The sequence below is a fragment of the Typopeltis vanoorti genome, chromosome 10 (genome assembly GCF_054136105.1).
Source record: "Typopeltis vanoorti isolate ZY-2024b chromosome 10, IOZ_Tvanoo_1.0, whole genome shotgun sequence".
Taxonomy (NCBI): Eukaryota; Metazoa; Arthropoda; class Arachnida; order Uropygi; family Thelyphonidae; genus Typopeltis; species Typopeltis vanoorti.
In genome coordinates this window covers 2,110,886-2,137,310 of record NC_143558.1, presented here as the reverse complement: position 1 = coordinate 2,137,310, position 26,425 = coordinate 2,110,886, and positions in this window count along the sequence as shown.

Sequence of the window (26,425 nt, the reverse complement as noted above, 5' to 3'; positions counted from 1 at the left end):
ATTTATAGTGAAACAAATTTATATAGAAAAATACATTTGTAAAAGATAAGTGTGTGTGATTTAATATTATTTTACTTGTTAGTTTAGTGATTATTTTGCTTTTAAACTGAAATAATTTAATTTAGGATTTTGGGATTAATTAATTAGTTGATTTTTAATAAAATATGTCGGTCATTATTTTATATATGAAATTGTGCTAAAACTGTATTAATTCGCAATACTTTCCCCCCAAGAATTAAAGATCATTAAAATCGACGAAAAATGAAAATAATGTATTTATAGTTTACATCGACAAATAATTACATCAAAAAAATGCTAAAAGACGTTTATTCATATAATGATATAATTACATCAAAAACTATAAAAATTTATTGATGTAATTATTTGTCTCCAAGCTTTATTCCCCCCCCCACCCGAAACTTTCCTCCAGACGCCCATGCATATGGTCAAATCCACATGATATTTGTAGCGCGGGTTGCATAACCCACACAAAACAGAACACCCAACCGAAATGGGCACGAGACGCTACTGATTGATATATGTATGTATATACTAAAGTGATTTCAACATCTTTCCCTTTTTGCTTAGAAACAAGAGACAATTATGATTCTGAACAAAATCTTTAGAAAGAATCATCTTTGCCGATGATTTTAAAAGGATAATCCCAACACAAAACCAAAAAATTCTTTGAAACTTCAAGACCCACTTGGGGAACAAAATTATCATAAATAATAAAAAAATATTGCATGCCTGGTTCGCTGAGTGGTTAGCGTATCCACTCCCCAAACAAAAGGCTGCGGGTTCGAATCCCTCCCTGTGCATAGATGTTTGTGATTGTCTGTAGAAATACTAGTGGTGGTGATGAGCGGTAGATGGCGTTGGTGTAGTTGCGGTCAGTTGGTGGATTGAGTGGTAGAGACGGAGTTGTAGAGCAGGTGCCCTTCCTCGATGAGTACTTGGACTCTTTGGAAGGGTCACGTGATAATAACAGTAAATAATGAAACTGTAGAACATTCTATTTCTTTCATTTATTTCGAATGGAGAATTACATATGAAGGTCAAAATTACAAGAAGAGAATAAATAAATGAATGAATAGCAGCTCTAATAAATTCAATACTTAAACCTAACTTGGTACAAAAGGTTTTGCAACAGCCACTGCTGGACAGAAGCGAAATTTGAACCACTTGGAAAGATGAATGGCCACTGAAAGGAAGAAAAGATCAAAAGGTGACCTGTTTGATGGTGAAAGAAACGAAGAAATAATAAAGTCATGAGTGACTGACTCAGAAAATAAACGAATACAAAATAAATAGACCTTCACACCGAGAGATAAAAATCACCTACCACCTAATTTATTAAAATATTCACCTGAAGTGTAATTTAAAGTCTGTTCGGTCGTTGAAGAAGGAGAATAAAAATTTGGTCTCATGGGGTACAAAAGTGATTTACGGGGTGATGAGAAGAGAGCCAGAAACGTCGGATAGGAATAAGGACAATACCCAGGGGGCAGTATAAGAATTACTACAGAATTCAACAGAAAATGCTCTGAAATATGGTTACGAAACCAATACTGCGAAATATGCTGTCTAATGGCTCATCCGTCTTGATCGCGGTGGGTCATGGTAGGTGAAAAGGTGTCTTCAAGATTGTCTGGCAACGAATCCCATTCTTCCACCAGAGCAGATTTCAGTCCACCAACGACGCCAGGCGGTGGGTTTCGGCGTGCGATGCGACTTTCAAGGGCATACAAAGTCTAATAATAATTATCCGGACACTTTAGAAATTTACAACTGATACCAGCAAGCGAATATCGGGAATGTCCACCTTTGCTTTGACCACCTGCTGCACCCTTTTGGCTTCCCACAAATATCCGGCACACATCAGGTGGAATTTCTCTCCATTCCTCCATTAAAGCAGCACTGAGTTCAGCGACATATGAAGGACGTGCGTACCTCAATCACCCCTCAAATTCGCCCCCCGTGCAGATCAGGGCTCTGCACAGGCCAGGGCAGTCGTTTACCACCATCTCTTCAGACCATTCCATAACAGCTGCAGCTTTGTGGCATATTGATGGTAACACATTTCCGTTCCACACAAACTTCGCAGTGTAGGCAGCACCTGATTATCCAGAATATCAAGTTACTGAGCTGCCTTCATGACACAACGGACAACGTCCGGTGATCCCACGTCAAACCAACTGAATTCACCCCACACCATTACTCATCCACCACCAAACTTTACTGTGGGTACAACACGCGCTGTAATTACAAGCGTTCAATAAGATGCCTCCACACTCTGCTATCATTCTGTAAACAGGTGTATTTCGTTTCATCTCTCCAGAGCACCGTTTTCCACTGGTCAATTGTCCAGTTCACACTATCTTTGCACCAGGTCAAACGAGCCGCCTCGTTAGTTGTTGTGATGTTCGGCTTGTGTGCCGCTGCTCTTCCTTGGAAACCCATCGAGTTCTTTTCGTAGAGTGTTAGTGCTCACCATGGCGTTACTGGCGCGCTGGAAGTCATCGTGGAATGTCTGCCGATTCTAGCCAGTTTTTGCATGCCACCCATTTTAACACCCTCCGTGTCCCCGTCACTCATTTTTGGCGGCTGCCCTTGGTATTTTCCTGCACTGGTGATGCCCGAACGTCTCCGTTTGTTGATCACATCGCCAACCGTTGATTTTGGATGCTCCAGTCGAGAGGCAATGGCACATAGGGACATGTCTCCTATGTGACAGCCCACGATGGCATCTCTCTCGAAGTCACTGAATTCACATCGTGTTGTCCACTTCGCGGTTTCAATTGCTACGATGAAATGCTGCTTCCTACTATCTGTACGGCAGTTTTTATGTTACTAACAAACCTGAATGTTCCACAACTTCCAATTATAGGGGTGCCGGACAATTATTGGTAGATAGTGTATATTCGATGGGATTTAAGTTTTCCGATCATTCCAGTCACAGGAGCCGTTGGATAACTTTAGCGTCAAGATATTCCTCCACTATCCGCGTTCTCTAAGGACAGTGGCATTGCCATGCATAAATAGAAAATCCGGATCAAGTGCATCTGAACGAAGTTGCACATTGGATTCCAGGAGGAGCTGTTCGTACTTCCCTTCGCAATTACCGGATGTCTATCATATACACGAGAAAGGATGCGCCCGTGATTGTTACTGCATCCCAAACAAGACCACTGCTCGCACTGTAAGAACCCTCTTTCTGCTGTTGCAAAGACAATACTTCAATTCCTCGTTCTCTCGGAGATCAAACAACACATTTCTTCTGCTTTGTAGGCTAAAACGGGATTCATCGGAATTGAAACTTGCAATCCGTTGGTTATACTGCAAGTCACGTGTTCACTCCACCAGTTGCGATGAGCTCTTCGGTGGTTTGTGGTTAATGGAACACAAACAAACCACTGGCATCCTCGCAAAGCGTCCACTTGAAATGAGCTTTCTTAACCCAGCCCGGTTGGAGATGTTTTCGCCTGTGACCATGGCAACCTCAGTGAGCCTCTAACCATACCAACCTAGAAAGCCCTCTCGTGTTGATGATAGAACAGGCAGGGTTCCTTCTTGCTGTTATGGGGGGGGGGGAGGTGAGATAGCTATCTCTAGTGGTAGACGCAGCCATCGAGAAATGTTTGCCAGTTCTACTTGTAATGGTTTCCGTCTTCTGAAACTGCTTGCATGGTGCCGAAACACAGTTCGTGGTACATTAACTTATTAAGCCCATTGACTGTTTCCTGTGATATTTCATCAGAGAGGCTAGAAGTGGAACAGCAGTGAAATTATCAGTGGAACATAAAGAAGAATATTCGAAGAATCTTAATAGCCAGGATACTAATAATATTTTAGTCTTTAAGGTACCACATACTCACCAACAATGGTCAACTTTTATGCTCCAGAATTAACAATCGTTCATAAGTATTTGATGTCTACTTAACATTGTGGAAGGTATTTATTTATTCAGCACATCCCACAAAGAGAGATGAAAGTCAGCAACAACCTTTCGTGCTCTTTTCCCCTTTCTCAATACTCTAAAAACAATGGAGATGATCATTAACATAAAACGTGTATATTTAATGAGGAATCACAAAAATCGACCCCACTCTTCACACTCAGCTGGGCTCTTGGACAACTTTCCAAATCTCAAAGGAAACCCTGAAAAGATTTACAGCATACTCATGAGGAGAGTTTAATATTTCCAAAGTAACGAGCTTTGATCTATTCTGATTTTCTTCTTCGTTGGTTTTGCACTGTTAGAATATGAATGTCTCCGTCACTCAGTGGACATCCAGAAGGATTGGTATTCTAGTTTCCCTGCCAATGCCAGAATATGTCAGACTCCGAGATTTCGACCACCATCTTCCTTGACCAAAAGGACTCCTCAATGACATCAAATCCTCTTCGCAGACACTGAAGACAGTTCATTTACGATGTCTCTTTTTCTTCACTTGACAAACATTGTGGTGCTTAAACATTCCAATCTTCACGATTTTCCTAATCCGTGCCTTGAACTGTCTCCGGTGTTGCCATCTTCCAGAGAAGTAAGACCATAGGATTCCTGCGAAGTTAGTTGATAGCAAAATATAATCCTGTCTTATTGATTGAAAAGGAATCTCATTCCTACTTACATCCAACAATATGCAGATATCCAGATACGATTAGATGCCCTTCTTAGACTGGCCTACACTTCCAAGCCTATCTGCAACCACCCCATCACCTTCAAGTGCCTGTTTTGTCTCCGAAAAACAACTTTGGTGTATTCTATTGTAAAAATTCTCTTTTTTGCCAACACATATGCTGTTCGCATACGAATCTCAAATCCAGCCAAACCCTTTATTTAACGAAATAATGTAAAGGTCTTCGACATAATCTTCATTCTTCGTTACCGATGCTGTCCAATGTGTAGATTGGGCTTCACCTCCTCATCAGCAAACCGCTTTTCTTGATATTTGACAAGTTGGCTCTCTTCAGCAGAATCCTGTCAAGGGTAGCGACGTTTTTCCCACGGAATGGTTCTTTCATCGAAACGAAAGTGTCGACGTCTGGACGATCCGTTGTTAGGTGAATGATGTTGCCATCCACTTGCCAACGCATGCGTCACGGGCATTAATTTTGACCTTCTCCACTTGGATGTATTTTCATGGGAGCTATTCTACTCCACACCCACTTTCTTCCAGCAGTGCAAGCAGCTGCCGGTCAACATTCATTCGCATTTCAGCTGCACATTCACTTTGTTAACTTCTCCTCCTTCCACTTTCTCTGTTTTTGTCCTCTGGAGAAGAAGCCTTTCTTTTCTTTCCGATTCCTCCACCATCTTCTTCAAGCACCAGATTTCGAAACAACCGTAGTTTTTTTTATTTTCTCTTCTTTACCTCGCCTCAACACTTGACACTGACATGCCCTTGAAGGTTGCGAGTTTCCACGTGCATTCAGTTCTTATTCGCAGAAAATTTCGCGAGTGCACTCCTACATAAACGCGTTTTTTTTGTTTTTTTTAGCACATTCGCAAAGAAAGAATAAATGTAATGAGAAGCACTTTTTGCTCTCACAAAGGGATGATTGCGTTCGCTTCGGTTTATTCAAAAGGAATTCTATTAAAGAGACGAAAAGGTGTGGAAATTTTAAACTGAATCTTCTTAAATTTAAATACAATACGACAACTTTATTTTTCAGTTTCTCTTTTATCTGTTTTATCAGCGAGTTATTTTCCTTTAATATTTAAAAACGCGAAAAAAGAAATATTTAAAATTCACAGCGCCCTCTTTTCAATTTAGACTGCGCTATTAAAGTGATTTTTATTTCTAGTGTCGGATTACTGTCAGTCACGCATTTACTCGCATTCACTCGATTGTCGGCTTTTGTAAAGTAAAATTAAAAACTGCGGGATGAGAAGCGAATCGCTTTTTCTTTCCTGCATCACTTCCTGCAGGCGATAACTTTCGTGTTCCTCCTCTAAACAGTTTTTTTTTCTTTTGCGAGATCATTTGATGCTCTGAATGGTGATTGGACAGTCACAAAAATCAGCCGAAAGTGAAAACGGACGCCACACAAAAGAAACATCCTCGACTGACTTCCCATCTGGTAAGACGGTTTCCGTCTTACATCACAATTTCTTTAGTGTGTTTGGATTTTATTTTCTCACGCCTACAAAGAGGCATCCCCGCTTTAATGAGATATCTTACATCCTTCCTGCCCCAGAAATATCCTTCCATTTTTCTGAAGGAATTGCTGCTGCTGCGACGCTACTCAAGCGTTTGCTGCACACAGTTTTTAAAAGTCGTTTTGGTCGCTTTGTTCCGCGAAGAGAATCTTCCTCGACGTCTCTTTTCTCGCAACAAAAAGGAAGAAAACGTTTTCATACTCAGCTTTTCTTGTGGGTCAAAATATGTGAAGATAGTGGTTGAGAGAGGAAGAATAAGGAAAATGTCTGACGTCATCTGTTCTGCAGTGCATGTCTCGCATTGTTTACGTATGGGATTTCCCCTCCTCCTCCTCCTTAGCGAGTTTCTCCGGTGGGTCGTTTGTTGTTGACCTACTGATGCGTCCCTCGCAATGAACAAAAGAATGGATTTTAATGCGCTGGTGCAAGTCGCCTTCACCCCATTCAAACATCGACCCAGCACAAGTACTCGAAGGTGTGTTAAGGTCACGAGCCGCGATTTCGAGACTTTCGGAACAGAGGAAATGCTTGAAGTAACAGCTATCGAGCGCCACACTCTCCGATATTACTGGTGGCGGAGGTCATTTGGGAAACACGTAATGGTTATTGTGAGTTCTTTATTACGGCACCATCCCAATCCCAACCCTTTATGAAAATGCTTTTTGGGAATCTTACATTTTTTTACGTCGATCCTAAAACCGAAATTGTAAATCTCTAGCTGATATGTGTATGCAGAAAGTGCTTATGGAAGAGATTCAATCTGTCTTCGAGGAATAGGTGAGAGGAAGGCGCATTCCAAAGAACAAACGAATCGGATGTGGCCTTGATAGCTTGTTTAAAGCCCGGTGTGTATGAATAATGAACAGCGGTTGTTGCACGTGTTTTAGATTCTGAGAGAGAGAGAGAGAGAGAGAGAGGGAGAGAGAGAGAGAGAGAGAGAGAGAGAGAGAGAGAGAGAGAGAGAGAGAGAGAGAGAAACCCTTTCCTCTATAGCACTGTACCCAATTTAATGGATAATTGTCCTGAAAACATTCACAGAAAATGCAAAAACAACATTTGAGAAAAGGCCTGGAAAGGAGTGATCGAAGAAGCGAACTTCATTCAGCATTTGAAAGAGATTTTCAGTTCGCCAGGTTGAAAGGAAGAAACAGGATTCTAATGCTGGGCAGGTTGGGAGGTTTACAAACTATTAGGAGATCCTCTGGTGGAGATCTCGAGGTGATTACAGGTGAAGGAGGAGGGGGGGTGATGTGATACGAAATCTTGTTTGCGAAATAACAGTTGGGCGTCTTTATTCAGCCTGGTAGGAGAGTAGTTGAGCTGAACCCAGAGATTAACTTCATCGCCCACTGGGAAACCATCGCCGTGGTCATCGGACACGTGGAAAAGTTCCTTGTTTGGTCTCTGGAGCGAGGATTCCAGAAAGAACGACAGATAGGTATAAGAATAAGAATTCTTAGTCCTTCCATCCTAATTCAAACAGTATTGAATTTTATTTGAATTGTGGTCTTCTGGCTGATCTGAAGGATGAGACTAATTTTGTTGTCTTTGGACGGAACAGGCTTGCTTTGATATTGCAGAAACTTAGCTAAGAGAACGTGGAGATGCATTTCCTCTTCTTTTGCATCCAAAACAAGAGGAAATGCATCTTGTTTTGGATGCTTTTGTATTTTATGTCTCAAATCAGCCAGAAGACCACACGCACAATTAACAGACTTCACATTTTCCCTCGCTAGCCTTAACCCACAGCAGTAATTCCAAACAACTAATTATTGAATGATGGATTTCTGGGAATTATTTTTATTTCTGCTTTGATGATATTCTCGTGAGAGCACATTTCATCGATGCCAAAACGTCACCATTTGTTGATCACATCGTCAACCGTTCATTTGGGATGCTCGGCATTTTGGTTGAGCGGCAATGGCACTTATGGACATGTCATCATTGCTACAGCCCGCGATGACACCTATCTCAAAGTCACCGAGTTTACGTCGTGTTGCCATACCACCTGGATTCGATTGCTACGATCAAATACTGCTATCTTTACACCGGTTTTTATGTTGTTAACAAACCTGGAATTCCATAACTTCAAATAACAGGTATGTACGGGCAATTATTGTTAGATTGTGGATTTTGTAATTGGTTGGCGCAGAGCACTGTTTTTAAGAATGAGATGGCTTTAATTTATTTGACATCACTTAAGCATCCTCATTCTGGATTCGGATTGGTTTATATTGGACAAAGAGAAATTGCTAGAGTGTCAACCTACATTAGATGCCCAAAGGCAGTGAGCATACACTGCGCTGCAAAAAAGTATAGGCCCAGTGGCACCCATGGAGTTTTACGGTGACCACGGCCAACCAAGCCGAAGCAGACTTTAGCGGGGAGATATTCCCTGCGATAGAAAGACATTCGTTTACCATCGTGGTAGATAATTCCATAAAAACCATTTCACCTCTTCCATAGCACGAGAAGCATTCCAATACAACCCCACATTCGCCATCATGAATTTCAGTTGCGACAGTGCAGCCCCCTGCTTGTAACGTCGCCGGCTACAGCAGCTGGATCTAAATGATCCCTCCAATTAATGCAAACAGACTCCTCCGAGATTCATCGCATCGCCCCAAAGCACCCGATTCTACTCGCCACTGGATCTTCCGGTTAAACACCGTAGACACAGTTGCTAAGCAACAACTCTCTTCATCCTATTAAAATTGTTTAAGTCTGCTTTCAGTACCCTCGGAAAGTATCTACATTGTCTGCGTATCATTTATTTGATTTTTCTTCGCATCTTCCAATGGCTGATCCCTAATTTTGTAAACATGGTGCATCGGCCATTACCAGGCAGAAGAGAAACGGTTAGACACATTTGTCAATAATGCGATTAGTTCTGTGATATTATTTTGAAATTCCTTTATTATTGAGCACCAATAAATATTCCGCTTTTATTATTATTATTATTATTATTATTATTATTATTATTATTATTAATACTTTTGAATACAGAAACCTTACAAACTACAATAGCCTGAAAAGAGCTCTAAGGACATACTATGAACAAGAAACACGCACCCAAAATACCATACAAACTTAATGAAGCACAATATATTCGTTCAGGCTTCCAGTTCAGCGACGCATCAATACATTCCAAGTTTTTTTTTTTTTTTGTGTGTGTGTGTGTGTGTGGGTGGGTGTGCGCGCACTCGAATTTATCAACCTACGACTGAAGCGGAAATCAAACCTAATGAACATCAGCCTACTTCCCAACAAAGCAATGAAAGTAATAAATAATAACTAACCGGTGTCATCCTCAGACAAGCTTAACAAATAAGTTTCGAGAATGAGAAGCTAAGAAATTACATCTCATCCAAGATTAACAAAAAAAAGGAAAATAAAATCCATTTTTCACATTGAAGTGCTGGTATTTACTACCCCTAAGTATATTAGAATCAATATTATAAATAACTCCTTGTTAAATGTTGTAAAAAAGCAAATTTTATTCAACCGCAGAAACAATAAATTACCAACTACAGTAACGATTATTAACGTATTATACGAATCCTATGGAATCAAAGGCATGTGATGGATGTATGCAATGGATTTATCACGTGTAATTGAAATGTATAATCAACATTTTAATTTTAAAAAAATCATGTTTTATTATTACGTGCTATTACTTCAGTTATAATTCAAACCATCACATTTGCACAGAATTTTCCAAAGAGAGATCGGATTCAGTTCGATTGTATTCGCTCACTGCAGGAACATCTTTTTATGTTGGCTTTTTCTCAGCACTTTTCCGATTTATTATCAGAGAAAAAAATCTCTTTTTAAAATTATTATCGCTATGAAAAGTGTATAAATATCATTATGAATGTTTATTTTCGATATAAAGTCGTTGGTTTAATTCCGTAGCGAGCCTTTGACGCAGGCAATGGGTTTTAATTTCACCTTGAAGCTTGCATTTTCACTCCTGCAACTGAGGAAAAACGACCGTCGAACTCGCGTTGTTTTAGTAAATAACCCGCCAATTGGGGTTTAGGAACACAAGATGGCAGCAGTTGTCTACGACACTCTCTCCTCTGAGATCTTGAAATTATCAGTGGTCTTGAACCCAGCTACCCAGGTGAGGCTGGCTCCCCTCCCCCGGATTTCTCAATCTTGAGCCAATAATTTATGTGTACTTTGCTTAAGTGGTAAATTATTAAGTTTTGATTATTTTTAGGATCCACTCAACATTCATAAATAAACGTTACATTTTTAAAACACTTTTTTGTTCTGATGAAAACTTAAATACTCTTTTGACTATCCTTCTAGAAAATAACGTAGGTGAAGATCTTTTCAAAGTGCCGATGAAATATCGCATCGTTTCATGGAATCCTCCGCGGAGGAGAGGGTGGTTAACAGGATTAGTTTTCCCTTTTAGAGAGAAATGTTTGTGGTCAATTTACCACGGCACAATTAATCGTGAAAACATTGGAATCGAAAAGAGGGAATTCCCTGAAAAAAGAACCCTTTGGAAGGTCTTGTTCTGTTGTGGAAGGGCGAGAAGAAGGTCCTCCTCAGAAAGTCCTTCGTATGTGCTAAGACAAAATGAAATGACTTTTTTCGAGCAGGCAGGCGACGCGTATTTATTTCCATCGGGAACACTATCAAAATGGCGGAGAAATTCCATAATGACCTCAGTTGTACTATCTTTCTCTGAAAGAGAGAGAGAGAGAGAGAGAGAGAGAGAAAGAGCAGAAGAAGGAGACGAAGAAGAAGAAGAAGTAAGAGTTAGTGTTATTCAAAATGACACCAATGAACTCAGCTTATGGTTGCCTGACAGGACCACTGATAAGATAGGAGTCCCCTGAATTCTACTAAATTATCTTTTAACGCTCAGCAGATTCCGACAGAAATCCCAGCGGTGCTTCTCCTGTTTCACAGATGGCTTCGTTCAATCGCACGATTCTTTTAATTCCCTTTTTCGAACGAAGTCTTCTTCCAAGTGAAGACAATTCACTTGAGGCCAAGTCGCTGACTTGATGCGTGACTTGCTTAAGCTTATTGCGTGATGTTTTCCCTTGTCTATTTCAAGAACGCTTCGCATTATTCCGTCTCCCTAAACTACGACAAAGTGGGCGTCATATTAGTTGAGGAGTTGTCACTTGCACTCTGCAACAAAGCCGACACGAAAGAGATCGACAGAAGCGCGTGTCTCCGTTCTCGACGATAATCAGACGGGGTTGGTTGTTCTGAGCCAGCACGAAGCCACCTTTCCTCCGGTTTAGCTCAGCGCGTGTCCGAGAAACTTCAAAGCGAGGCATTCGAACTCTATTTTTGGAGCTGTCTTGGCAAGACGGAGGTCGAACAATACGGAAACTGCTTACGAAAACCTTCATAGGACTGTGCGAATGTCATATTTACTGACGGATACGTAACATCTGCGATAATCTCCCGACATTCTATGAAGAAAAACAAATCACGAGAAAACCAAAACGTGTTTCTGAAAGAGACTGGCAGTAAAGTAGGGGTGGAGTGAAACTATCTCGACTTAACTCTACTACGAAGCATCTGCTTGTGGGTTCTCCGACAGCTTTCGATTTAACAGTTGGATAACAGAATGTCCTTTGTATCATTTAAATTGTTTCCAGTGCGTTTGTTTTTTATTCACAGACCCTTCGTTGTTGCAGACTTGTAAAAAAATCAAGTGTGGCTGTGTCGGAGCACGACCGCAGGGATTTTTCGTGAATACTTCACGCCAGCGGATTATATATGTGTTGGGAAGTGTAAATAAATGAAAACAAGTTTCATAATCGATTATAATTTTAATTATCATAGGTCTATCCCCGTTGAAGAGTTGTCACTTGCAACAAACCGACACGAAAGAGATCGACAGAAGCGCGTGTCTCTGTTCACGACGATATAATCAAACGGGGTTGGTAAGAGTCGTAAGATGCAAATTATGATAAGAGAAGTAAGATACAAACGGTAGACAAGATACATCCCAGTTTCTGGCGAACGTCAATTCAATACAAGTGTTACCTAGCGTGGTCGCCGTGGTCTGAACGTAAGTGAGATTAAACTCGCGTTCCATAAAGTCCTGCAGTGATCGGTTTTGCGACACATCGACATTGAAGTCACCGGTGATGATGGGCGTATGCAGGTCTGGTTCGATCCTGGGGATTATTTTCTTTTCCAGAATTGCAGCAGATACAACATTCTATCGCTGACGATGAAGAGGTCGGATGAATGTACACAGCTCCGAGGACAAATTTAGATACACCGTTGATCGTTACGTCGTCCAGGCGTATATCTCCCACTGATGGTTCTTCGACTTTAAGCTTACGACTGACATCAATGGTAAAGATACGTTGACAATCGGTGAAGCTGTTCCTGTATATGGCGACTCCACCGGCGGTGCGTTTGGACGATGACAACGAGGATGACAGTTGATTGAGTCGCCTTTCTATGGCTGTATGCCTACATGCTTTAAGTTCGAAACCAGATACGTTCAGAGGTGTGGCATCGTCCATCCCGGTTTCACTGATGACCAAGTAGTCAAATCGGATCATAACGGACTCAGTTTCGAAATCTTCGGCGTGCTCCATCAAACTCCGTTACGTTGATCGGTGAGACAGGTAAGACACCCCGCTGAGTTTTCGTCGTTGTCAGGATCATCATCTACGTTTAATATTTGGACGTCCTCTGTAATTGCAGCAGTCCACGATCGTCTACCACAGAAACTGTCAACTCGATTAACTAGCGTCGGCAATTGGTGTTTCTTGATTCTCTCGTACTCGTCGCGTATCTCCCTGACAGTGGGTGCTGAATTTCCGTAACCGTGATAAAATTTATAATCGTCTCTCTCGTTAGTCAAATACAGCACGTCAATAGAAGTGACTCTGCTCAGTGCAACGTACACCAATTGATTTTGTTGAGACTTGTCGTACTGAAAGACGACTCGATCGAAAGTGCCTCCTTGCGATTTGTGAATCGTTAATGGCACGAGCGGGCTCGTCGACATCCAATGCTCTTCCATTGTCACCGATCTTCCGAAATCCACATCCATTTCGTTCAATCCATCTTCTGAAGCAGTGGCATAGTCGCTTACGTCATTTACATCCGTGGGTTCGCGAGCAGCTGCCGCGGAAGTGCTGGCGTCATCAGCAGCGCGCTGCGCCGCTTCCTTTCTTTCGCTCCCGAAACTTCCTTATTCGTTCCGACTCAAACATTGAGATATTATTGGAAAGCTGACGAACTGCGTTTTCCCTTCGTATGCGTTCGGCATATTTCTGGTTGGCTTTCCGGCGAGTGTAGGTGGCCATTGTGAAATTTCTAAACTTTTTCAACTTCTATCCACATTTTCTTCACCAACATCGTATTGCAATTTCAGAATTATGCGTTAAATCGATAGATCTCGACGAGAGCTGTCGACTGACACTAAAAGGAGCGTCGTACCACCACAGAGTGCGAAGTTATATTGAGTGGAAGTTTCCGAGGCGCGGAGGATCGTACGCAAAATGGCGGAGCCTCCACTGTCACCCGCCGGGGCGCGGCGCGCTATCTGAAGGTCGCTGACGAATCTTTATTCACTCGGCTATCGAATGATGTAAGTCAGTTTGGCTCCCTTTAACACTTTGGAAATTATTGAGCCAAACCTCATCGAATGATTTCGTTACACTCAACTTTTCGTCCCGCATCCCCCCCCCCCTGTAATGCTCTGAATTTAAAGACGTATTCACGTCAAAATTGACACCAAATGAATGTGAGCCTAAAATCCATCGGATATTTGAGCTCCCCGAGAGAACTCGGCCCTTCACTTCTTCAGGTAAGGGACTGCCCCTAACCCGCCACAGGGCAGTGCGGTTTATTGGAAAGACAGTTTAGTTTTGAAATTTGCACGCCAATCACGTACAAAAACATAGAAAAACGAAAAGAGTATCCCTTATTCTCAGCGGGAGGTTTCTCCCTTCCAATACAGCGCAGGGATTACTGGTGGAATTTCATCAAAATCCATCCGGTCAGATGCGTTTCGTTTTCACAGGAACAGATGGACAAGGCGAACAGGATTCTTCGTTTCCTTGTCAAGAGATGATACCGCCATCTGTTGACAATAAAATGAACTAATCGTTCATTTTCAAGAAAACAAATATAAAATGGTTCCGCTGAATACAGCAGGGTTGTTTGCATGATATTTGAATGATTATTTATTACTGAAAATAAGTATTATTTTTAATTATAACGAAAAGTCATTTTTAAATAAATAAAAAAAACATATTAGTCGATCAAAAATAATCGATATCCTCGACTAAAGTATGTGCGCGCGCGCATGCGTACAAACACACACTCGCACAAACCTGCAACTCGACCACTAACAGCATAACTTCTTGTCCAAAAAGTAATTACGGAACAAATCACACGAAAAGTATTCCCTTGGACGATGCAACCACGTGACTCAAGGGAACTCTTCCAGCACTGCGACCAAACACCCCATCTGCCTCTCAGTGTTTCGAGAATTCGCCGAATCTCTCTCGTCGGTGCAAAACTTCTAAACATCGTCCGCCCTCTTCACCGAGTATTTCAGGACGACTAACTGGCATCAAACACCCCACAACAAGTACATTTTCGAAGGGTCTTTCAAGGCGACGGAGATTTACGATTTAGTCGGGAGAGGTCTCGTGGAGTCTCTTTCGCCTCTCTTGGGCTCCAATTTAAGCGCCCCGAAGAAAACATCGCAAAAAAGCATTTTCCACAGCAAGAGAGAAAATGGTTTAATCGTGCAAAGCTGACGATCGAATTCTGCACTCACCTTAACTGCAACAGACCGGAAATAGTACGAAGAATAACGGAAAAAGAACTCGATGTAACGCCATTGGAGGAACCTCCTTAGTTGGGGTTCTAATTTCAATGAGATCGTCGTCATTGGAATTAAGAATGCGACTGACGGAACAGAATTAAATGCGTGAATATTCACACACTATTCTATCAACGTGGTGATGAAGATCTGTAAGAAGATCGAAGGAAAATGAAAAGTTTTAAATATTTCAAGTCGTTTCCAAATTCACCATTCCTTTACTAACGAACAGATCGAATAGGAGTTGCAATACCTCAGTTGGTTGGAGACGAGCTGTTTGCTGGGAAAGATCACACTCCGTCTACGACTAACGAACTTCTTTATACAACGAAAAGGTTACTAATCTGGTTGGGCTTTCTTCCCCGAAACTCAGGATTTTTGACCATCAAAATACGACTTTGGATTAGATATCCAATAACTTATTATATTGGTGGGGTTATACTAAAATAAACTGACGAAGGTAGGGTCTTGGAGTGGTAATAGATAGAAAGTTGAAGTTCAGGTGCCATGTGGCAAAGACACATGCTGGTGCGTGTAGTGTGTGGCCTGCAAATACAACTCAAAAGATAATTGGAATGCTGAAACGAACATTCACATGCTAAGATAAGGATGTTATTTTGTCTCTTTAGAAGGCCTTGATAAGACTTCACTTGGACTATTGTGCGCAGGTCCGGTCTCCTGGTTTCCGTTGTTATTCTGATATATTGGAGAGAGTGCAAAGGAGATTTCAAAAAGATATCAGGATTGTGGAAGACAGATTGAGAATTTGTAAACTGCAGACAGTAGCAAACAGGAGAAAGAGGGGTGATATGGTTGAGACAAACTGCTGAAAGGATCATACAAGATTTCAATCGATGGGATTTTTTCAATTTATAAAGGGGGGGGGGTGGAAGGACAAGAGGGCATCCTTGGAAGCTGAGAATGAAGGCCGCCAAGAAGTTGGTGAGGGCTAGATTTTTCTCTCAGAGGATGGCGCGTGATTGGAATGGATTGCCATTGGATGTCGTTAGTGCAAGCAGTGCGAGTAAATTCAAGAATAAGTGTAACAGCTGTTGCGTGTAGTATGTGGCCTTCCTCGATGAGTCTCTGACTTCCTGGAGATCCCTCTCTCAGTAATAATAATACTAATAATGAAAACAAGGCAACTTAAGGAAAAATCCATGAATGGAGAGGTGTGGGTGGGTTTTCGCATAAGCGCAAATCAGGAAGGTTCGATATTTACGGCTCAGCCATCTTTTAAGCATTCCGGTTGTTGCTCTCAATCCATTCTGTAATATTTTCACTTTCTACTTAAATGTATTTTACATGCTTTTAAAAGTTCAAATACTCCTCTTGAGAAGATCTTTTCTCTGTCATTTTTAGTCCAATTCTTTACATGGTCCTCTTGTCTTCCTAAATAATCAGTTTTATTTCCTTTATGTTTCTCCCACCCACCAAATGTTATTTGGAAACGTACAGCACATTTCGTAGTATGAGTGAGATGACGAGTTTTTTAAAATTAATTATATACTTCTTTTTCGGTATTTCTAAACATTTATCTTTTTCATAGTCCGGAAACATATCACCCGTGTGATGTCAAAGATTCCCAGAATATTTGACCCTCAAATGTTCCAACATTCGGGACTATCATCGTCTATGAAATTATGAATATTACCAAAAGGCTATTTGAGTTCGTAATCTTCCCTTTGAGTTCGTAGTTGATTCTGTCCGTGACTAGTGATGACGTTCGGGCTGACACCTCATTAGAGCGTCCTCTGGATGTCGCTCAGCCAAAGATGATCCTGATAGCGTTGTTAGGATTAACAGACTCGACAGAGCTGAGAATTTGGACGTGTCACTTGTAGTGTAATGAGATTTCGCACTCAGCGTAGCGAACGAAATGCATTTGGACTCGTTCAGTCTCTCTCTCTTACGGGGAAGACTTCAAAGTGTGAAGGAAGTCCTCGTGGATGAATTCGTTCATCAGGAATCCGATAGAAAAGAAATGTTCTTCCCAGAAGGGTCATCGTTTCTCCTTAAAATAAACGAGGGGTGTTCAAATCCCACTCGCAATAACAAAGGGAGAATAATGTTCTAGATAATTACAGTTCACATTTTGAATATTCCTAGCGTGGCTTTCCTTTTTCTTTCTTCATTTTTGCTTTCTTTTTATTCTGATGAGGACTAATAGCTGGCGGAAACGCCATCTGCCTTTGTTTTCGCAAAAGAAAGAATCGGGTTTTCTTGATGTTTACGAACTGCTTGGTGGAAGCAAATGCAACCTGGTTCAGAGTTCCAAAATATAACCGGCAAGAGATCATTTCATCTTCCGTTATACTTCCTGAGCGATTATGGTGAGTAAAAACATTTAAGAAAGGAGAAACATTAAATAAATTGGGTTCTGTTTGCAGACATCTGCTAATATGTCGGCAGCACTCTTTGCGCTGAACGTCCTCATTAAAAACTCTCAATAGGATTTCGTCTCTCTTTATTTGCATACTGACTTCAGAATTTATGCCATCGCCTTGAAGTACTGTATGAAAGAAAACTGCCGCCATCTTGTGATCCTAAATCGAAAAAGTCGTATCTTTGTCTGTAGTAATGTTAGCCGCTATTTGAGTCGAATCTATAACAGTATTACTAGTAGCGTCTTGCATTTGTAATACCAGAAAAGTTGCCAACATTCATATAATTAAACTAAACCTGGCTATATGTAACACACAGTAAGAACATGTATAAACCTGCGTAACTCAGGGGGTTTCAACGAAGCCGTTTGGTTGGAAAGATGTGGGTTGGAATCTCTTCTAAGATGCAAAAATCCCTTTAAGGCTTTCAATTCAGGGAACGTTGGCAAGTGTTCTACGTTGTCAGAAGGCGATATGAAGACATTTTGCTAATTTGGTTTACAGTTTTATGTACAGAAGAATTTTTCGAGATGCATTCAAACACTTTAACCCAACCCTAAAATTATTTAGAATATTATATACATAGCATATATTTGGAATGCTACAATTCGTTCCAAAATATTTTGTGCGCGTAAAAAAAAAGATCTGAATAAGAATGCTTCCAAGTGCTTAAGGAAGAAATGTTTTGAGCGAATCTCGGCTTCTTTGCTGCTTGAGTGACCCCCAAAAGAAAATCTCCTTCCGACGTACAGTCGAGAGCGTAACACATTTTAGATTTCACTCTTGAAGACGGTTAATATCTTTATTGACTTAGAAATGCTGCTCAAGCAGAATATCGATTAGTTTTGGAGAAGTAATGCATCTCCTTAATCGGAAGAAATTTCCTCTTCTTTCTCTTCGCTATTCAATTAGGAATGCAAAGTGCAACTTGCCCCTTCCCATTTCCGCACTGAATTCCTTCTTTTTCTTAGCACAGCCCTGTTTCAGCCCGTTAAAATTGTTGAAATAATCGCACTTACTTTTTAAAACGTTGTTCACTTTTTAAAATGCTGCAAAGTTACATTTGCAGCATTTCGCTGTTTGTAGAAAAGATCACGTGAGAAATGTCACGTGATATTGCTGAAATGCGAATGTGCACACTATCGTTGAAAGGATTCTGCAATTACACTTCTTGCGGCAGGCAACATACGATTCACAATGGCCACTGCGGAGTGAAACATACGCATGCGTAATGATTTTAGCAACTTTTATCAGTAGGATGTAGTGGTACACTATCTGATCAAAAGTAACCGGACACCTACTCGAAACTGTAATCAGACTTTCCCTGTTACCCACTTTCCTGTGGCGGATATTAATACGGGGTGGGTCAACCCTTTTCTTCCATGACAGCTCTAACTCTGCCGGAGAGACTTTCCACCAGGGGTCGGAACCTCTCTGGAGGAATGATAGCCCATTGTTCCTGAAGAGCTGTAGCCAGAGCAGTTCGTGATGTGGGTCGTTGGGGTATGGAGCGAAGTCGGCGTTCTAATTCATCCCAAAGTTGTTCTATGAGATTGAAGCCAGGGCTCAGGGCCGGCCAGTCCATTTCTGGAACGTTATTGTTCAAGAACCATTCCCTCAAAGACCTTGCTTTATGGCAGGTAGTATTGTCATGCTGATACAGACAATAGTCATCACCGAATTGATCTTCTACAGTAGACAGTACACAATGGGTCAAAATGTCCTTCCAACCTTCCGCATTTAGATTTCCCTGTAGTGTTACGAGAGGGCCAAGTCCATTCCATGAAAACCAGCCCCTCACTGTAACGCCACCTCCTCCAAATTTCACTGTTGACACTGCACACGCTTGCAGGAATACTTCACTGTGCATTCGCCACACCCAGACCCTATCATCAGACTGCCGCATGGTAAAGAGTGGTTCGTCACTCCAAATCGCACGCTTCCAGCTAGTCCACTGTCCAGTGGCGTCGCTCTTCGCACCACTGCAGTCAGCACTTAGCTTTCAAGAGAAAAATGTTTGGTTTATGGGAAGCTGCTCGCCCATGAAACCCCGCTGCTCTTAACTCTCGACGCACAGTCATAGTGCTGGCTGGACAGTTAGTAGCACTGCGGAACTGTCTGGCGATTTTCACGAACCACCACCTTCAACGCTCGACGGTCGCTGTCTGTCATTAAAGGCGGCCTACCCGACCATTGTTTTGTTGTCGTTGTGCCTTCACGCTTCCACTTCACAATCACGTGACCAACTGTTGACTTCGGCAACTTGAGGAAGGTTGAAAAGTCTCTGACAGATTTCTTACTGCTGTGAGAACCAATAACTAGTCCACGTTCGAAGTCACTGAGCTCCTTTGACCTACCCATTCTGCTCGTACTTCTTATCACTGAACAACACAGAGCTCCGTGCCTCCTTTTATACCGGTAAGCGAGGTCGTAGTGACATCTAGACGTCAGTTTACGAGTTGCAGAGGGATTTCCGGATACTTTCGATCAGATAGTGTACTATGGTATGTTATGGGAGGAAAAGATTTCCCTTTTCTAAATACTATCAGCTGCTTCCTCCGCTTTTTTTAGTAGGGATAAAAATATGTAAATAAAAATATCCAACGAATATTTAATTATCTAGAACCTGTTTTATCAAGCAAATAATAATAAAAAAAAGAATACAAAACGGACAGTCACTATTAAATAATAATATTTGGTTAACCGATCAAGTGTTGATCAATTTTATTATTAACTGAACCAACTAGTTTCGCCACACTTATCTGTTGGCATCTTCAGGGCACTTACATATAGGTTGAAACAATCTCACAATTATACGTAACTGCAAACCGACAAGAATAAAAACTGACTAGAATAATTACAAATAAAATAGTATCGAACGTGAGTGAAACACGTATCGCGTGTACAAGATCAGCTAGCTGTTGCTGAGGAACTTTCTGTAGTTTGTATTAAAGTTCATTTCTTCCGTTTTTAACGTTCTGATTAGGGTTTTCCATATCTCTGGGAGTATTAGGCCTTGATTTCTGTTAAGGTTCACATTATAACGGGCGACTGCGGCTGCTTCTTTGAAAATTATTACCATTTGAAAAAGATTACCATTCAAGAATTTTCAAAGAAGCAGCCGCAGTCGCCCGTTATAATGTGAACCTTAACAGAAATCAAGGCCTAATACTCCCAGAGATATGGAAAACCCTAATCAGAACGTTAAAAACGGAAGAAATGAACTTTAATACAAACTACAGAAAGTTCCTCAGCAACAGCTAGCTGATCTTGTACACGCGATACGTGTTTCACTCACGTTCGATACTATTTTATTTGTGATTATTCTAGTCAGTTTTTATTCTTGTCAGTTTTGCAGTTACGCATAATTATGAGAGTGTTTAAACCTATATGTAAGTGCCCTGAAGATGCCAACAGATAAGTGTGGCGAAACTAGTTGGTTCAGTTAATAATAAAATTGATCAACACTTGTTCGGTTAACCAAATATTATTATTTACTAATTTATGATCAAGAAAATAACCTTCATGATGGACAGTCACTATATTCGTTTAGGAATCGATGGCACCATCTCTCGATAACAATAAAATAATTAAAAAAAACAACAACAATCAACCACCATACGGAAGATTTAATTATGAAAAGGAAGCTCTGTTTCCGTATTTCCATTTCTATTTGAAAGCGAAAGATTCAATAATATGCCCATGCGGACTTTATCGCGATTGATTACTCCGCAGTCTTCATTTTGAATGATTGCAATTATATATTTTGGGAGTAAAGAATGCAGAATATCCCTCGGGATTATTTTCGCGTGGCAGCGAAGCACTAAGCCAGTGGTTTCCTCTTCCCACATCGTAGTCTGATATGCAGTATTTATTTATTTCTAATTTATTGCAAGGTTTTTTAGTTCATTTACGTTCTATCAAAATCATCACGGACTCATGGATAAGCACGTTTGAAAAAATACTTTTTGTTTTTTATAATAAAAGAAATGAACGTGCGTTTTGGAATTGGCAATCAATGCTTACCCAGTAATACGCATTCCGTTTTCGAATATCAGAGAGAGAGAGAGAGAGAGAGAGAACTCCCTCCAGTATTTTTCCATTTAGTGTGAGGGTCTCCTAATAAAGCGAGGCCGGATTAAGTAAAGAAAATTCACCCCTGGAATTGCGCAATTGAAACTGTTTTGATTTTATAAAAGGTCGTTGCAGATTTTACGGTGAGCTTTATTTTTTAAATCATCTTTGCTTATTGATGTTTTATTCAAAAATAAAACGAATTGACACCCGTTTCAAAAATGATCTTCTTCTAGGGTGTTGTGTAAGAATGTTCTCAAGATGTTCGAAATGATGTGAGGGTGCGGAATTATTGGGGTGTTCTAGTTTCTCTTTGATAAACGTATCCTACTAGGGAATGGATCAGATGTCGGTGTTGTGTTGTGATCCTCCTCTCTGATGTGGAACGGGGAAATACACACGCTTTCGTTTTAAACTACGCGTAGAAATGCGACGACTTCTGTTTCCAGTGTGTGGTGATGAATTTTTCAAATCTTGTGGTTGCTCACACGTAGACCCACATTTCACCGTTTAGGCAATCGAAACCAAAATTCTAAGGAATAGGTTGGTTTATTCAGGAGTGTCTTATGTCGGTGTGTGTGTGTGTGTGTGTGTGTGTGTGTGTGTGTGTGTGTGTGTGTGTGTGTGTGTGTGTGTGTGTGTGTGTTCCTTCGTTCGTTCACAGGGCAGGTTTTCGTGTTGTAAGGGACGAAAAACCCCACTTTCCGAGTAAAAAAAACCATCTGCCTCCCCATGATCGGATTATTGCTTCAGTTTTAATCCAAACACTACCTGAGACCGAATAACAGAAATCATCCTCAGACGAATGAACTACGATCCCTCATTCCACTCCAAAACTCACAGCCGCCGTCCAAGCCTTGGTTCCCAAAAAAGTGTGCCAATGCTGTAAAAGAAAAAACCTCTGCTAACCACGAAAATGGCTCAAGGCCAAAACTCCAACTGCTCACTCTGCGTATACTGCAGCTCACAACAGTTATAAAAGAATCATCACCAAGTCCAAGTCAGACTTTGAAAGGGCCAAATGCTGAAACTTGCCTCCTGCCCAAATAGCAGTCGCTCCTTCTGATTCCTCGGCAAGGCATTGGACGCAACTTCTGTCCACCCAGGTTTCCTCCACTCTCACTGCCGGATGGTACCATAGTCCCATCAACTAAAGAGACAAGGCCAACTTACTGGCATCGCTCTTCTCTTCCAATTCCTGCATGAATGACGTCAGCAAAGTTCCCTCCACCCACTCTAACAAGAACGGCTCCTACCATGTCTCCTATAGTCTGACAAAAAAGAAATCCGAAGAATCCCTAATAACCTGAATACGAACAAGGCCTCTGATTCTGATGGTATCCCACCTATTCTGTTAAAAGATTGTGCCCCAAATGGAACACCTATCCTGTATCCTCTCTTCAACCTATCCTATTCAACTGACACTACTCTACAACATGGAGACAGGTCCACATCCTGCCCATCCCAGAGAAAGCTGATAAAAGTCAACCAACTGCTCTTATTTCTTTTCTTTCTAAAGCTCTTGAGAAGGTCATCAACAACCAACTCATGAACCACCTAGTGACACCAACTAATCAGTTACAAGCACTTCGGATTCTGATACTCGCGATCTATAGAGCCAATCTTCTTGCTTTCAGCGCTAACCTTTGAACTCAGGCCATGGAGAAATTTGGAGAAACTCGCGTGCTTGCCCTCGACTTTTAAAAGGCATTCGATCAGGTTTGGCACAGGAACCTACTTAACAGTATGCCATCCTATGGCCTGCCTTCCTCACCCTGCAACTGGATCGCCAACGTTTTCACTGGTCACTCAGTACGTGTCATGCTGGACGCTTTACTGTTCTCAGATTTTCCTACCAAGGAAGGAGAATCCGAGGGTTCCGTTCTTTCACCCACTCTCTTCCCCTTGTATATAAATGACCTGGTGTCACAGACCTCCAATTCTATCCACAGCTTTGCCAATGACAGTACATTCATTCCTCCTTTTCATTCGACAAACCTTGTAGTGCTCAAGTATGTATTAGAATCCCGAAGCTCTACCAAGACCAGGAACCTGAACTCAGATCTCTGGGGCAGGGACAACCTTGTAAACTTCAATGCCACCAAAACACAGTCCAGTCTGATCTCTCGCAAGAAAGAGCTCGCATCCCTCCCTCTTCCTTACCTTCAGTAGTACTGAAATAGCCAAACACGATCAGATTTCTCTTCTTGGACTGACCTGCACGTGCAGTCTTCCTGGAACAAACACATTTCAACTATGGCTTCCACAACCACAAAAACACTTGATGTACTTTTTCACACAAAACCCTACTTCACACACCTTCACAGCTGCTAACTCTATACCAAGCCCAAATCCGCCCAGCCATGAAATATTGCTTTGGGGTGGAGCACCAAAATCCTCTCTAAGATGGCTCGATTATATCCAGAAGAGGGCAACCTGGCTAATTAATGATCTCTGTATGTCTGTAATGATTACAGACATTCAGTTTTTGCTTTTGCCTCTTCTACAGATACTTTCATAAAGAGTATTCTGTTGAATTGGCCACTATTGGTCCTCCACTCTCCTCCAATTCCATCTACTTTTGTCCTTTGAAACAGTCTTCCCTCCACTCTTCCTTCCCCAAAGAAATACATTCCTCGACTGTTCAAGCAAAATGTTAACAGACCCCTCCTCCTTTCTTCTGTTCCTCTTGCAAGCAAATAGCACTCGCGTGAGTCTTGTGGCCTTTCGTGTGTGGATCAGATATACAAAAAAAAACTCGTAAGACGCATTTTCAAGTTTGCTTTCGTAACTTCAGCAATTATTAAAATCCTTCTGCTGAATGAAAGATGTCAGAAGAAGTCGTATTTTCTATTTCTTTGAAACAAGTTTCAATCTTTCAGCATTTTTCCGTCTTTTTCAAAAATGAAAAAAAAAAAATTATTTCAATTTTACATTAAAGATTATTGAAACTAAAATAAAAGCTTGTAAAGTATAAAGCAAAACTGTAATAAATAATACACCTTAAGATTATATTTCGCTGAGCAGGGAGGAATTAAAATATTTGAACACACCTTGATTTTTTAGTTTTATAAAATCTCTATTTATCTGATTCGTTTTCAAGTAGAATTTCTTTGTTAAGAATTCACAGTTCCGAAATACTTGGTCCAATGATGCGATAAATTCCGTCAATAAAATATTGGTTTGATGCATTCTTTTAAATATTTAATTAAAAACTTAAAATAACATTTTAATAATGTTTAAAAGAATGGAACTCATTTTGGGACATTGGACCACGGAACAGGAAAAACTAATAAAGAATAGCTGTTAACAATTTTGTAACCGAAACAAAATACTAATTTTAAAATTACGGAATTAAAATATGAGAATTTTCATAAACCCTGGGAAAGTGGGAAGAATGAATACACCTAATATTTGACTGCCGCATGGCACAATCTGATGGTTTATTACCCGTGCAGCAACGTAGACTATTAAAACTGGTTAACAGAGCCAAGAGCCTTCCTCCATTGAGTAAAGAGGTAGAAATTATTCATAGAAAATTACTTTTCTCTATCGCTGTCCTAACCTAAACACCTCAGTTCACGCTTCATGCAACTCACTTTACAACTCGTGACAAACTACAAGTTCAATTCGATCGGTTGACACAATATCCAATTTAGCGCACACTCTGCCTCGCCTTCTGGGGGGTTTACAACCACTGGATTTGACCCGCTGTGCCATCTGTACGGCTATTCGAAGACACCCACCTACACACAGATCCCATTCCATCCTTCCTTCCTTCCATTTTAGGCTGAATGGTCAAATAGCAGACAATCCAGTCCAGCCAGGAATCACTTAAACTTAGCTGTTTAAAAAATCACTTAAACATTGTCTATGAGCTGTGTGTCCACACAAGGTTTGTTTCGCTGCTTCAATAATCAGACTATATATTTATATTTATTTATCCAAGCTTGATTTGCTTCCCCAGTCTTAAGAAAAGGCTCGTTATATTCCACTAATTCGAGCCCTACCCAAAGGCCTATGAGTTGTGGAAATACTTTCTGAAAATGAAAGCTGTGCCGAACAAAGCGGCCTTTTGCAGCTGCCCAATTTTTAATCCATCTAACTCGAGTGCTTCGAGATGTTTTTTCAATGTTTTAGGGATGGCGCCTAAAGCACCTATTATTATGGGAACAACTTTCGTTTTCTTTTGCCGGATTCGTTCAACTTCGATTTGCAAATCGCGATACTTAGTTGTAATTTTTTCATTTTCTTTGTCGTCAATCCGACTATCTCCTGGTACTGATATTTCGATAAACTGAACACCCGTTTTCACTTTTTTCAACCACTGTAATATCGGGTGTATTACATTCCAAGCTTCTGTCAGTCTGGATTTTGAAATCCCAGAGTATTTTAGCTTTTTCATTCTCAACCACTTTCTGGTGAACTTTATGCTTCCCACAGTCTTTAGTTACTTTAAACCCAACCATTTTACATAAATGCCAGTGGATTATCTTAGTTACGTTATAATGCCTTTTACGATACTCAATTTGTGCGATTTTGCTGCATCCACTTATAATGCGGTCTACCGTCGTTTCTTCATTTTCTTTGCACAATCTACATTTACTGTCTTCTTGAATTTTTTCTATTTTTGCCTCCATAACGTTGGTTTTAATGGCCTGTCCTTGTGCTTCAAAAATTACCGATTCTGTTTCTTTCTTTAGTGCTCCATTTCTTAACCATTACCAGGTCAAGTTGCTGTCAGCGCTGTCCTCTATGCTGTGAAGGTATTTTCCATGCAATGCCTTATTTTTCCATCTTTCGGTTCTCACTTTTACTTGGTTGGTTTTGTATTCCAATTTTGTCTCCGCGGGTTTAAATAAACCCTCTTTTCTTACCTCAATTAGAAATTTTTCCGTTGTTTGCTGCAGATAATCATTCAAATTTCGTTTTTCTTCTTCAATAACTTGCTTAACTTGTAAT